Raw genomic sequence first — 15,726 nt, forward strand, 5'->3', positions numbered from 1 at the left:
GTCTCCAGGTGATACATCAGTACCCAGATGTTCAGAGAGTCCATATCCATCTGGAAATATTTCAGTGCTCAGTTCACTATAAAAGTTACCTAAGATTTTCCAAGCCCAATAGCTGTTTTCTCTATATTATACTAGAATTGAAGGAGTTGCAGGTCCTAAAGTGGGATGGGGTAGTGGAAAGAGTCCTTGAATTAGTCCTTAAATTAGAATCACAAACATTTGGTCAAACTCATCTGTTATCACAAATTAGGTTTTCTATTTACAAAACAGACATTCTTGATTATTTAGTCATAAACACTTTATATGAATCTCTATCCACTAGATGGATATCTTCATGAGAGCTAAAAGTAAGTTTTTTCACCTAAAACTTATACTGGCCCTTATCACTGTTACCTTTAGATATGATTCATTATGTCATAGGACAATGGAAAATAGAATGCAACTTCTCTTAAATATTTAAATGTGTTGTGAGACCAAAAGCATATTTTGAAGTAGATTTATTATCTGAACAAGACAAACTAGTACTGTGATGATTTTAGCATCAGAAATCCTTCGGTTCAATAAGGTTTCTAAAGTCTATATTATTTGATAGCATGAAAAAATATGTTAGAAAATTATAAAAAATTATAAGAATCCAAATTATATGTAATTAATCACAGTCCTATGGCTCACTAGTAAAGAATCTGCTTGCCAGTGCAGTAGCTGCAGAAGACAAGGATTCGATCCCTGGGCTGGGAAGATCCCCTGGAAGAGGAAATGGCAACCCACTCCTGTTTTCTTGCCTGGGAAAACCCGTGGACAGAGAAGCCTGCCGGGCTACTGTCCATGGAGTCACAAAGAGTTGGACATGACTGAGTGACTCCTGATGCATAGACCATAGGTAATATACTATATTATTAATATATAGCAGAACTATGAATAATGAATATTTTTATTTTGGAAATTGTACATAATAGTATATTATGTAATATTTTTAAATAAAGTAAAAAAAAATGTCAGTACATAATTAAAACAATTACCAAAAGAAAATCAAAATATTTAAAAGTTTTAGCTTTATCTCTATATGGGAAGACTGTGCTAATTTTTTCTTATGCTCATTAACTTTTAAATTCTGGATCAAGAATTTAAAGCCTGCCTTTAAAATTTCTCACAAAGAAGATTTAGAGAGTTTTAGAAGTGAACAGACGTTACTTCTTATGACTTATTCACCTCCCAAACTGAAACCTTCCAAATCTTTTTGTATCCCTGAGTTAAAGTTTCTGATGACTTAATTTTTCAGGAAAAGTAGGGCAAAGTTTGATCACAGGACATTTTCAGAAATCAAATGAGGTCAGAGATCACTGAATAGATTCATACCATCTGGGAGGCCAGAGCCAACAGAGACAGTTAAATCTTGAAAATGCAATTTAGCAGAGGCTTTGAAAGTTCTCTGAGGGTCACTTACAGCTTTAAGTATTTCAGTATTAATTTTATCCCAAGTTAAATGAAGTTACTGTTATTTTAAATTTTAAAATATGTGCTTGTTTTGGAGAATACAAAATATGGGAAAAGAGAAAGATTAATAATGACAACGTTTTTGCTCCATGAAGGCAAAGTGAAGTCGCTCAGTTGTGTCCAACTCTTTACGACCCCATGGACTGTAGCCCACCAGGCTCCTCCATCCATGGAATTTTCCAGGCAAGAATACTGGAGGGGGTTGCCATTTTCTTCTCCAGGGGATCTTCCCGACCCAGGGATCAAACCCAGGTCTACATGCACTGCAGACAGACTCAGACTCAGACTCAGACTGTCTGAGCCACTAGGGAACCCTATGAAGGCAAAAGTGGCTAAGATTTGGTGTATGTCCTTTCAATACTTTTCTATAAATATTTTTGTTGTTGTTCAGTCACTGAATCGTGTCCGACTCTTTGTGACCCCAAGGACTGCAGCACACCAGGCTCCTCTGTCCTCCACTAGCTCCTGGAGTTTGCTCAGATTCATGTCAATTGAGTTAAGGATGCTAACCATCTCATCCTGTGCTGCCCCCTTCTTTTCCCTTCAATCTTTCCCAGCAGCAGGAGTCTTTCCAATGAATGGGTTCTTTGCACCAGGTGGCCAAATTATTAGAGCTTCAATAGTTTTGATATTTGAAATTTTTGCTCACAGATATACAACTTAAGTTCCTATTTCACTTCTTAACAACCTAATCACTCCAAATTATTTCTGGAAACACTAAATAAATTTAAGTCATTGGATTAAAAATAGAAAATTATACAATACAGTGGAAAACTCACTCAACTGGGAACTAACAGTCATGGGTTCAGTCCCCATAATGTCCCTGTCTGGAAGCACGAATATGGTACCAGCTTCTTTAGATGTCAGGGAAGATGGAATATATGGATCAGAATGAGTTATTGCAATCAAATCACCTAATAAGTGTGATAAAATCCAGATTTTCTAACTCCAGCCCCAAATATTCTGATTCAGCAGCCTTGAAGTAAGACCCAGGGGTCTTCATTTTTAATAAGGCACTTGGGTGTATGTATTGCAAGAGATTCTGGAAACACCACTGAAAATCAGTGGATTAGATCTCACTTTGTTTTCAAAAATTCTTAGGGAGAAGTTAAAGGATGTTAGGGAAAATGCTAAAGTTGCCAGCACTGCATCTCTCAAGTCCAGGAAACCCAGGATATGTGATGTTGTGGGCATAGCTGGTCAAAGGGCTGTAGCCACTCTCCTCAAGGCCTGCAGTCTTTTCCACCAAGCTGTGTCAAGCATTCTTTAAGTTGATGACATCCTTTCTTTTCCTGTATCTCCCCTTCATACATATTTCCCATGGCTTTTCAAGTCACAAGTTTCATTAATGATAAAGTTCATATAGGAACATAGGTCTCTTGACCCTTTTCCAAGGGTTTTCCTCCTGAATCATCCTTAAAACCCTGAATTTCAGGCTTCCCAAGCAATATCTCTTTCAAGAAGCCTTTCCCAGTTCTTGAGTCTTTTCTGTGTTTCTATAGTAACTCTCCCTACTCTGGGAGTTTACTTCTTTCATCATTCTTATAATATAGTTAGTTACTTCACTTACCACCTTTCCCTACTAGACTGAGTTATCCTAGTACCAAGCACAATCCTGGGCACAGAATATGTACACCATAATGTGTAATGAATTAACAACTTAATGTTATTTATGGTTAAAAAGACATAGCACATCTACATGGTATGTTTTCCTCCCCTTGGTTAAGCTCTGTGTTTTTTCAGATTGCCAATATTTTGAAGTTTCATCTCTCATTTGGGCAGCATTTATAGCGATTCATCTTTTCTGAAACAGCAGGAATATATCATTTCACTCTATTACACATACATCTTGAAGTAGGATTTCTTTTTAAATTTATTTCACTTGGTTGGCCTGATTTCCATTGGAGACTGCATTTTAAGTTGTTAGTTTATCCTCTGATTGGAATAACTACTCTGTAAAGGAAAGGAATAAAGTGTTCAAAGAAGACAGTTATGTCTATTGACACCATATTAAAATTCAAATGCAATGCAAGCTGGAAGAAGTCAGGCTGCCAAATAATCTGGATTATTTCTGAGTCCAGGAGAAAAATTCAAACTTATTATTCCTCTGTAGCAAGCCATTGCAAGCCTCTACATGCATATTCTTTGAAAGAAAAACAAGGAGACTGACTACAGAAGTGAACTGGAGAATATTCATTTTTCATGCTTGAGAACACTTACATTTTCTAATGCATTTTCAAAAATAAACTTTTATTTAAAAATATAAGCATTACACAAATCATTTCTGAGCCATTTTGGGCTTAAGGAAACACAAGTCCCACCTTCTTAGCACCAAAACTGTCTCCAGATACCTTTCATACCTGTCAGTCAGTCAGCTCAGTCACTCAGACTCAGTCATGTCTGATTCTTAGTGACCCCATGGACTGCAGTATACCCAGCTTCCCTGTCCATTGCCAACTCCTAGAGCATGCTCAAACTCATGTGCATTGAGTCAGTGATGCCATCCAACCATTTCATCCTCTGTTGTCCCCTTCTCCGGCCTTCAATCTTTTCCAGCATCAGGGTCTTTTCAAATGAGTCAGTTCTTCCCATAAAGGTAGCCAAAGTATTGGAGCTTCAGCTTCAGCATCAGTTCTTCCAATGAATATTCAGGACTGATTTCCTTTAGGATTGGCTGGTTTGATCTTGTTGTCCAAGGGACTCTCAAGAGTCTTCTCCAACACCACTATTCAAAAACATCAGTTCTTTTGTGCTCAGCTTTCTTTATGGTCCAGCTGTTACATCCATTCATGACTACTAGAAAAACCATAGCTTTGACTATAGGGACTTTTGTCTGCAAAGTGATGTCTCTGCTTTTTAATATGCTATCTAGGTTGGTCATAGCTTTTCTCCCAAGGAGCAAGCATTTTTTAAATTTCATGGCTGCAGTCACCATCTGCAGTGATTTTGGGGCCCAAAAAAGTAAAGTCTCTCACTGTTTCCATTGTTTCCCCATCTATTTGTTGTGAAGTGATGAGACCAGTTGCTATGATCTTAGTTTTTAACGTTGAGTTTTAAGCCAGCTTTTTTACTCTCCTCTTTCACTCTCATCAAGAGGCTATTTAGTTCCTCTTCACTTCTGCCGTAAGAATGGTGTAATCTGCATATCTGAGGTTATTGATATTTCTGCCAGCAATGTTGATTCCAGCTTGTGTTTCATCCCATCTGGGATTTTTCATGATGAACTCTGCATAGAAGTTAAATAAACAGGGTGACAATGTACAACCTTGATGTACTCCTCTCCCAATATGGAACCAGTCCATTGTTCAATGTCCGGTTCTAACTGTTGCTTCTTGACCTGCATACAGATTTCTCAGGAGGCAGGTAAGTGGTCTGGTATTCCCAATTCTTTAAGAATTTTCCACAGTTAGTTGTTATCCACATAGTCAAATGCTTTAGCGTAGTCAATGAGGCAGAAGTAGATGTTTTTCATAGCTGTCAATAAATCTAAATATTGACCCTGTTTTGTTTACCTGTTAGTGGTCATTGCTTTTAAGGAACCCTTCACCTAAAGGTCAATGAGAGTTGTATAGAATCAGCCCAGCTTCTTGCATTCCTGTAGAAATTGGACACAAGCCTTCATAATTGAAGAATTCCCTTGTTAACCCTCATCTTGATATGTTATGTGACTCTCATTTACCTCTCTAATTTTATCCCTTCCATTCTGCCTTTGCCTTACTCCATTCTAGCTTCTTTTGATTTTCTTACTGGTCCAAAGCCCCCAAATACGTTCCTGACCTAGGGCACTTGTCCTTAGAGTCATCTTTGCTTGCTATGCTATTCCTTTCCCACGGAACTCAGCTTAGCCCACCTCCTCACTTCCTTTGGGGTCTTTATTCAAATGTCAGCTAATCAAAGAGGTCGCTTTCCTTATTCACTCTGCTTTATTATTTTTTTTCATAGCATTTATCACCCATTGATACCTTAGGCTGTTTAAGTCAATTACTGTGAATCTGAACATGTTAATATGAGAACAATGACTGTTTCCATCATGGCCCCTGTCCTGGCACCTAAAGAAGTACCTGGCATATAATAGGTACTTAAAATTACGTCTTAAATAAATGAGTGATTACTGTGGGGAAATATTGAGGCAGTGTTTAAAAAGGATAAATGACAAAAGTTCTGAGGTATTAAAATAGCATTTAAAATGAAGTACCTGACCTTTATACCTTTATAGGCCTTTAAAGACAGTTAAACCTTAGAGGGGCTTCCCTGGCGGCTCATACTAGTGATGTTTATAGACTTAGTTTTCATTTCTGAGAGGAATTCCATCGTTGCTCCCTCCTTTTTCACACCCCTGACTTTTAAAACAGAATTCTATTTTCTATAGGAATGCAGATTTGTAAGTGTCAAAAATTATGTATAAAAATGACATTATGAGTACATACGGTTTTATAACTCCATGTTACAGAAGACTAATACAATAGTACCCCATTTCTGTCAAAAATTAGCCTTTATAATGTAGCTTTGAAGGGTAAAATAATTCCCTTCACAAATCCCCAATAATTAGACGTTTAAGTTATGTCCAAGATTACAGTTTTCTAAGCTATACTGAGATGTCCATTTGTGTGGAAAAATCTGTAAATTCATCTATAAATAGTTCTACTGGCTAATTTCCTAGGTGTAGAATTGTTGGCTCAAAAAGCATGGCTATTTTTAAAGCATTTGAAGTACACTCACAAATTCCCTTCCAGAAAGACTGTAGCAATTTACCAGCAGTGCAAGAGAGTGCTATTTATGGTGTCTGTGTTAGTTAGGGTTCTCCAGAGAAGCAGAACCAATAGGATACAAAAAGAGATTTATTATGAGGAACTGACTCAAACAATTACGGAGACTGAGAAGTTCTACAACCTGCCATGCATAAACTGGAGACCCAGAAAAGCCAGTGATGTGATTCCCTCTGAATCAAAGGCCTGAGACCCAGGAGAGCTGATGATGTAAATCCCAGCTTGAGGGCAGAAAAAGAAATGAAATAGCCCATCGCAAGCAATAGGCCTTTTAGAAAAGGGGTCGAATCCCTCCTCCTTCAGTCATTTTGCTCTATTCAGGCCCTCACCAGATTAGGCGCTGCCCACCCACACCGGGAGGGCAATCTACTAAATCAATGATTCAAATGCTAATTTTATCCAGAAACACTCTCACAGACACACCCAAAAATATTTCATCAAATATCTTAAGCAATCCCTGATTCAGACAAGTTGACATATAAACTTAACTATCACAATTCCACCCTTTGTCAACTCAACACTCACACCCATCTCCACAAACCATGCTTAATCTCCAAACAAAAACAATAAGGTTATAATTATACCTAACATGGTACAACATACATACAGCCAAAAACCTACTCACCCTTTAACCAGAAGAGTTCTTGAAGAACACTCTTATTAAAACAGAATTTTCCACAGAATTCAAGGAAGCCAAATCGAAGTGAGACAGAATTGTCCCTTTGGACCTCATGATTAATGTGTTTACATGCACACACAAACCCTACCAGTTTTGTGTCTTTAAAAGCTACTCTAGTTCTAAAGGCCTTTGTGTCTTGTGTTTCGGTAGTAACAATGCCTTCCTGGCCTTGCCAGACACAGAGTGATTCACGTGCAGCTCATGGACCTGGCCAGCACCAGGAGGCTGCCGGTGGACACCCCCATACACAAAGGTATCCTGAGTTGCATTGCTCTCAACCTGTAGGGAACAAGAATTGCCATCCAGAAAAGGGGCTCATAAGAATGTCTGCTACTTCTATCAGGGCACTGGATCCAGGAACTCTGTGAAGAAAGTTCACAAGCAGCAAATATTTATCGTAATCAGGACAGTTCCTTTATCTGTGTGTCTCATGACTGTGGCAAAAAGGAATAAGCAGTCTAGTTTGGAATCAGCCAGTTTCCTTCAAAAATACTTCATTTCCAAAGAGAGTTTCCCCAAATTTCAGGGTCCTTCAGCGGATCACCCCATTGAAGTGCTGAGTGTGCCCCTCAGACCCTTCTGGAGCTAATGCTGACACGCCATATACCTGTGGGTAATAGGCAGGAAGGGACTTCCCCAATGACCTTTGGCCTCAAAGCCATATGAAATCTTTGCTTTCCTGAGGAAGGCTTTCCGTTATGAAAAAGAATAATTACCAGGGCTGGAGTAGATGCTTAAGTGGATTTGAACAACTTGTACCTGACTGTCGGCTTGCTATCTTTTAGTTCAGCTATGAAGTTTAGCTTTGGCAGTCCCACTGCATCCTTTACCTCTAAAATTTGAATTAAAATTTGTTCTTTGGAAACAAATTTCCTCATTTTTACTGAGCAAATTGGAAAATGTTAGTTCTTACTAACATGGTTTAGTCGCAAAGTCATGTCCGACTCTTGTGTTCCCATAGATTGCAGCTTGCCAGACTCCTCTGTCCATGGGATTTTCCAGGCAAGAATACTGGAGTGGGTTGCTATTTCCTTCTCCATCTTACAGTGTAACAAGACTTAACCAGAATAATAATACCAGCAGCTCACCTTCGAAAAGGAGGAAGATCTCTTCTTCAGTGAAGAAAAAAAGACATGGTTATTATAGAAAACGCAATGAGAACATCTCCCCTTGTGTAAATTCAGTGTTGTGATTTTTCTGTGCCTGTAGCATCATTTGGTTTTGTGTGCACACGTGCTGCCACACCCTGTTCTGTGTTACAGTTGTTAGAATTGATGCAAAACACCAGACCCCAACCCTCCCCACCCCTCAGTGAGCCTAGGTGCCTTGGGGCATAGCCATCCTTTCAGGGGCTTAACCTGGTCTCTTAAACAGGAAGAGTCAGCTTTATTCAGAATTAAGGCTCAATTTTCTGTTATGTGTAAGGATCGTAGACTTTAAAAATTAGTCATTTAATTTACAGTGTATGAACGAAAATATTCTACATCTCTTTCAAAAAAGTGATACAGGAGAAAGTGTCCTCTGGTCATTTCTGTCAGTGTTAAGCATAATGCCTTAGTCTATCATTTCTACTTAGCTTTCTTGTCATCTTTTTCTCTCCCCAACATTTATAAGAAGAGCTACACGTTAACATGTTGAAAATGAAAGGCATGTTACATTTTTTTAACATTAAATGACTACACTATGTATGGTCTCACTATTGTTAAGTACTATTTGAAGCATTTATTTAGTTTTCTTAAATTCTTAATAAAGAGATTTAATTTTGTGTTTTGATTTCAGGTTGCAAATATTTATAATAAGCCTAATGGCAAATTCTGTTTTGCAACAAACATGACAAAGAGACTAAAAAGACTAAAGCATGAGCATAATATAATAATTATGTGCTTCATGATCTGGACCTTAACCCAGGTGTCCTTAATAGTCTCCCACTGGCAGCATGATTTTGAGCCCAGATCAATAGCTTAACCAGCTTGCAAAGAAGAAAGAAAGCCCAAACTCCCCCATAAGGGGTATTCCTGAGCATCCCAAAGCATCCATAATTCAAAGGAAATTCCCTTCCTCCCTAATTCAAAAGAAGAGATGATGAAGACCAATACCCTGGCAGAAAACTGGTAAGTAATAGGATATAGAAAAGCAATTCACAGAATATAGTTGTCCAAAAAGTATTATGAAACAAGCCTCACTTCTCACTTAATAAGGAAAAAGAAATATTAATTATATATTATGTTTTGTCTGTCAAGCTGTGGACTTCTAGTGAAGCTCTAAATTAGTAAAAACTATCCAAAAAGCAGCTTGGCGTTAAGTGGCAAAAATTTAAAAAAAAAGTACTTTGACCCAACATTTCCAGTTCTAGGATTCCACCCTTAGGAAGTCACCAGAGATGTAGAGATGTGAAACATGATTCATGTACAAAAGTGAGCATTATATCATTCTTAAAATATAGAAAATTAGAAGCAATGTTCATGCCCACATGTAAGTTAATAGTTGCATAATTTACGGAATAGCCTTATGGTGTAATATTATACAGCTATTAAAATATCATTTTCAGAGAACATTGAATATTATAGGAAATGCTCATGGCATAACTTAAATGAATATAGATACATGATAAATATATAATATTATATATGTATGCATGAAAGAAATGTATTAAGTATTTATGATAGTTATTTCTAGGTCTTGCTTTTATGAATATTCATTTTGTTTTCTCCTTTATACTTTTCTTAATTGTCAGTGTTTTACTATAAACATGCAATCTACTTTTAACGGAAAAACACTAAATTTTAATATCTAATAATTTCAAGGGGGAAAAAATCTGTGAAACACTATTAATGAATTGCACTTTCAGAATATATTACATTTGTTTTCAATTCTAAACTTATGCTTTAAATTTAGCCTTGTGGAATAAAATTCTCAGTTTTAGGAAGTGACATTTTAGTATTTGTTATTTTATTGGGAAATTTTACCAGACTAATCCTCAGCTCAAACTAGTAGAGATTGATGGGCACATATGTTGAGCAATGCAGAGTTTTCATAGGAACAGAAACATTTGTAGAAATTGATAGAGCAATTCTTTTCAGACAATATATACTTTACTTTTCTACAAACTCACACTAAAACAAAAATGCAGTTTTGTTAGCTTGATCTTTTCATTTCTCTATTTGTTTTGGGAAAAAATGTCTTTGGAATTTTCATGTCTATAAAAGAGTGCTTTGGAAGAAGCAAACATAAAATTCATAAATAAAAAGTTCCTTGATCATATACATGGTCCTGAGGAATGTGTTTAATTATGTCATATCTTAGATTTTACATTTTAGAAATTAGTATAATATTCACATTATTACTATGGATTCAAATTTTGTGTCTCAAAGAGGATTGACATCCTCATTATGTCCAGGAGGCTTTGTAATCGTCCTGCTCTCTTTTATCCATAATAGCGCCACAAAGACTTTCTGAACTACCTATCTAGTTATGTGCTTCTTTTCTTAGAAATCTTCAAGCTCTCCCCTTGCTTTCAGGATAGTTATAAAGACCTTCAGTTCAGTCATGTCTGACTCTTTGTTACCCCAGGGAATGCAGCAAACCAGGCTTCCCTATCTGCCACCAACTCATGGAGCTTACTCAAACGCATGTCCATTGAGTCAGTGATGCAATCCAATCATCTCATCCTCTGTTGCCCCCTTCTCCCGCCTTCAGTCTTTCCCAGTATCAGGGTCTTTCCTAGTGGGTCAGTTCTTCACATCAGGTGGCCAAAGATTTGGAGTTTCAGCTTCAACGTCAGTCCTTCCAATGAATATTCAGGACTGATCTTTAGGATGGACTGGTTGGATTTCCTTGCAGTCCAAGGGACTCTCAAGAGTCTTCTCTAACACCACAGTTCAAAAGCATCAATTCTTTGGCACTCAGCTTTCTTTATAGTCCAACTCTCACATCCAAACATGACTACTGGAAAATCCATAGCTTTGACTAGATGGACCTTTGTTGACATTGACAAAGTAATGTCTCTGCTTATTAATATGCTGACCAGATAGTCAATACTGAAATCAGATTGATTGTATTCCTTGTAGCCGAAGGTGGAGAAACTCTATACAGTCAACAAAAACAAGACTGGGAACTGACTCTGGATCAGATCATGAACTCCTTATTGCCAAATTCAGACTTAAACTGAAGAAAGTAGGGAAAATCACTAGACCATTCATGTATGATCTAAATCAAATCCCTTACCAAGTACACAGTGGAAGTTAGAAATACATTCAAGGGATTAGATCTGATAGACAGAGTGCCTGAAGAAGTATGGACAGAGGTTTGTGACCTTGTACAGGAGGCAGGGATCAAGACCATCCCCAAGAAAAAGGTAAAATGGTTGTCTGAGGAGGCCTTACAAATAGCTGAGAAAAGAAGAGAAGCAAAAGGCAAAGGAGAATAGGAAGGATATACCCATTTGAATGCAGAGTCCCAAAGAATAGCAAGGAGAGATAAGAAAACCTTCCTCAGTGATCAGTGGAAAGAAATAGAGGCAAATAAGAGAATGAGAAAGACTAGACATCTCTTTAAGAAAATTAGAGATACCAAGGGAAAATTTCATGCAAAGAAGGGCACAATAATGAACCTAACAGAAGCAGAAGATATTAAGAAGGGGTGGCAAGAATACACAGAAGAACTGTATTCCAGCTTGTGCTTCTTCCAGCTCAGCCTTTCTCATGATGTACTCTGCATATAATAAATAAGCAGGGTCCTGTGGCCACTACTGAGTTTTCCAAATTTGCTGGCATATTGAGTGCAGCACTTTCACAGCATCATCTTTCAGGATTTGAAATAGCACAAGCTGGAATCATGATTGCCGGGAGAAATATCAATAACCTCAGATATGCAGATGACACCACCCTTATGGCAGAAAGTGAAGAGGAACTAAAAAGCCTCTTGATGAAAGTGAAAGAGGAGAGTGAAAAAGTTGGTTTAAAGCTCAACATTCAGAAAACTAAGTGGCATCTGGGCCCATCACTTCATGGCAAACAGATGGGGAAACAGTGGAAACAGTGTCAGACTTTATCTTTTTGGGCTCCAAAATCACTGCAAATGGTGATTGCAGCCATGAAATTAAAAGACGCTTGGAAGTAAAGTAAACTTTACTCCTTGGAAGTAAAGTTATGGTCAACCTAGATAGCATATTAAAAAGCAGAGACATTACTTTGCCAACAAAGGTCCATCTAGTCAAGGCTATGGTTTTTCCAGTGGTCATGTATGGATGTGAGAGTTGGACCGTGAAGAAAGCTGAGCACCGAAAAATTGATGCTTTTGAACTGTGGTGTTGGAGAAGACTCTTGAGAGTCCCTTGGACTGCAAGGAGATCCAACCAGTCCATCCTAAAGGAGATCAGTCCTGGGTGTTCACTGGAAGGACTAATGCTGAAGCTGAAACTTCAATATTTTGGCCACCTGATGCGAAGAGTTGACTTCATTGGAAAAGACCCTGATGGTGGGAGGGATTGGGGGCAGGAGGAGAAGGGAACTACAGAGGATGAGATGGTTGGATGGCATCACTGACTCGATGGACATGAGTTTGAGTAAACTCCGGGAATTGGTGATGGACAGGGAGGTCTGGCGTGCTGCGATTCATGGGGTCGCAAAGAGTCGGACACGATTGAGTGACTGATCTGAACTGAACTGATAGTAAGAGCTTTACAACCTTGAGACATTACTTTGATTTACTGTAATAATTAATTAAAAAGTACATAACTCCCTTGCTAACACTAGACTGGGGGGGTGGGGGGGATGGGTGGCATTCTCCAACCCCTTCTGATGTCTGTGTCAGAAGCTTGCTTAGTCCCTTTTCTTTTTTAAAAAAAAAATTTATTTATTTTACTTTACAACATTGTATTGGTTTTGCCTTACATTGACTTGAATCCGCCATGGGTGTACATGTGTTCCCCATCCTGAACCCCCCCAAACTCTGCTACACAAAAGCTCTTGAGTGATCAAGACTGGTCCCTGGTCCCAAAGCTAAATCTTCTTCAGAGATCAGGAATCCAACATTGTTCACTATCAGCTTTCAAACAGATGTTGGCAATTTGATATCTGGTTCTTCTGCCTTTTCTAAATACAGCTTTAACATCTGGAAGTTCACGGTTCATGAACTGTTGAAGCCTGGCTTAGAGAAGTTTGAGCATTACTTTGCTAGCTCGTGAGATGAGTGCAATTGTTTGGTAGTTTGAGCATTCTTTGACATTACTTTTCTTTGGGATTGGAATGAAAACTCACCTTTTGCAGTCCTGTGGCCATTGCTGAGTTTTCCATATTTGCTGGTATGTTGAGTGCAGCACTTTTGCAGCATCATCTTTTAGGATTTGAAATAGCTCAACTGGAATTCCATCACCTCCGCTAGCTTTGTTCGTAGTGATGCTTTCTAAGGCCTACTAGACTTCACATTCCAGGATATCTGGTTCTAGGTGATGATCACACCATAGTGATTATCTGGGTCATGTAGATCTTTGTATAGTTCTTTGTATTCTTGCCAGCTCTTCTTAATGTCTTCTGCTTCTGTTAGGTCCATACCATTTCTGTCCCTTATTGTGCCCATATTTGATGAGATGTTCCCTTGGTGTCTCTAATTTTATTGAAGAGATCTCTAGTCTCTCCCATTCTATTGTTTTCCTCTATTTCTTTTCATTGCTTTGAAGGATTTACAACCTATGTCCTCTGCCCAAACTTCTGTCTGTCCTTCTCACTTCTCTGCCTCTTCCACTCTTGAAACTCTATTCCAGCTACGGAGATTTCCCAAATGAGCTGGGCTCTTTCCAGATTCTGTCTTAGTTCGCTGTTCCTTCTGCATCAAATTCATATCCCTGTCTTCTGTGGCTAGCACGAAAAGCTTCATCCTGTAAGATTCATCACAGATATAATTATCTTAGTGAAATGTTGCCTACTTGCCCCAAGATAGTTTTCCATCTTTGTTCCCACAGCACCCTCCTCACAGCTTCCACTGTAGCATTTATTATACTGCTATGTACATATAGCAGTTCATGTACATATAGTTGTTCATGTATGGTTGTGCTCTCCACCAGACTGTAGACTTTGTGATGATGTGAATGGTGTGTTTCCCATTGCTGTTCAAGTCTGGTGCTGGAACCAAAGGATGAGGCAGGCTATAGTAGGAACCCAGTGTTGGATGGGTGGTTTACCTTGGTGACTATGAATCTCCTTTAGTTCTAAGCATATGGAATTCCTATGCCCAGCTCACCTTTCTCACTGGGGAAGGGGAAGGAGTAAATTGAGGCTGGGGTCTGGGCAGAGGGTGAAGTTCCTAGTAGCAGTATATCTTTTCAATTATATTCAGTACGTTTCATAAATACATTCCTTTCTCTTTACTACTTCTTGAGATCCCAGGGCTCTGATAAATGAAAAGCAGCTCTCCTGACTATAAAACATTTGAGGAAACTGCTGGGCTGATAATAACTAATGTTATTAAGCATTCACTATGTGCCAGGCATTCTTCTAAGTGCTTCACATATATTAATGCATTTAATCCTCAACTCCATGAGAGAGGAATCATTAGTGTGGATGAGGAAATGCAGACACAGTTAATAAAACTTGCTTAAATATATATTGTGAGTAAGCGGCAGAGCTCGGAGTCAAACCCAGGCAATATGATCCAGGTTCCTACAGCTTTCTGCCAGCCATGATCAAGGGCACATTGTCCTCGGAACTACTGCCATCTTCTCTAGTTGTTAGCCCCTGAACACTTAGTTCTTGAGGTTCAAGATAGCACTACCAGAATATAGCTGTATTCTAAAGTAGCCCTCTTCAAAGTCCAGGAAACAGCTTACCAAGTTCATGTAACCTTTTATCCTCTGCTCCTCTTACTCATTGCTCTTCCTACCCTTGTTACTCTGCTTTTCTTTCCTTTGCTCCCATTTATACACTGTAGCCAGCTGATCTTAAAATAAACAAATCTGATCATGCTACTCCCCAGCAAAATGGTCCTTCAGTATCACCCATTGCTTTGGTCATGATGTCCAAACAGCTGAGCATAAAATGCAAAGCCTTGCATGAAGTGGGCCGCGTGTCAGAGCCAGTTTCAGAGCTGGACTTGGTAGAAGCCGGAAACAAAGTAGGAGATTAGAACATAATAAGACCCCGAGGGAAGTTTCAGGATGTGAGGCTTGCATACATATATGCCCTAACTGCCCCAGAATTTCTCGAAATCCACTGGGTTCTCTCACACATTTCATATGCTGTTCCCTACCTGACCCATGCCTCTCTTCCAGACAAATTTTTATTTATAATGCTGAGCAAGGTCAGACCACAAAAGGCTGGTCCAAATGGAAGGACCTAAGAGAGTAACTGCTTAGTCTTGGTTTAATTTGTTTCACAGGATTGGGCAGAGGAAGAAGTTAAATAGAGATGTCCTTGCAGCAAAGGCCTCAGCTGGTGCTATGCTGTATCATTTTCCTGTGGCTGCTGCAACAAAGTACTATAAAATGGGTGGCTTAAAATAATACACTTATTTTCTCTCACTTTCTAGAAGCCAGAGGCCTTAAATCAGTATCACTGAGCCAAAATCAGAGTGTCTGCAGGACCACCCTCCTTCTGGACACTCCAGGGGAAAATCCACCCCTTGCCTCTTCCTGTCTTATAACCACATCACTCCAGTTTCTGCTTCTGTCTTCACATTACCTTCTCCTCACATGATTCTATTCAGGGCCCACCCTGATAATGCAAAGTCATCGCTCAATCATTAAACCCTAAGTTAATCACATCTATGTAGATCTGGTTCTCATATAAAATAATA

General features: G+C 38.7%; 1 pseudogene; it reads left to right on the forward strand.

Annotated features, from left to right (window-relative positions):
* The first annotated feature begins 322 nt into the window (after positions 1-322).
* LOC133071335 (WD repeat domain phosphoinositide-interacting protein 3-like) lies at positions 323-7,528 on the forward strand (annotated as a pseudogene).
* Positions 7,529-15,726: the final 8,198 nt, after the last annotated feature.

Source organism: Dama dama, chromosome 16 (genome assembly GCF_033118175.1).
Source record: "Dama dama isolate Ldn47 chromosome 16, ASM3311817v1, whole genome shotgun sequence".
Taxonomy (NCBI): domain Eukaryota; kingdom Metazoa; phylum Chordata; class Mammalia; order Artiodactyla; family Cervidae; genus Dama; species Dama dama.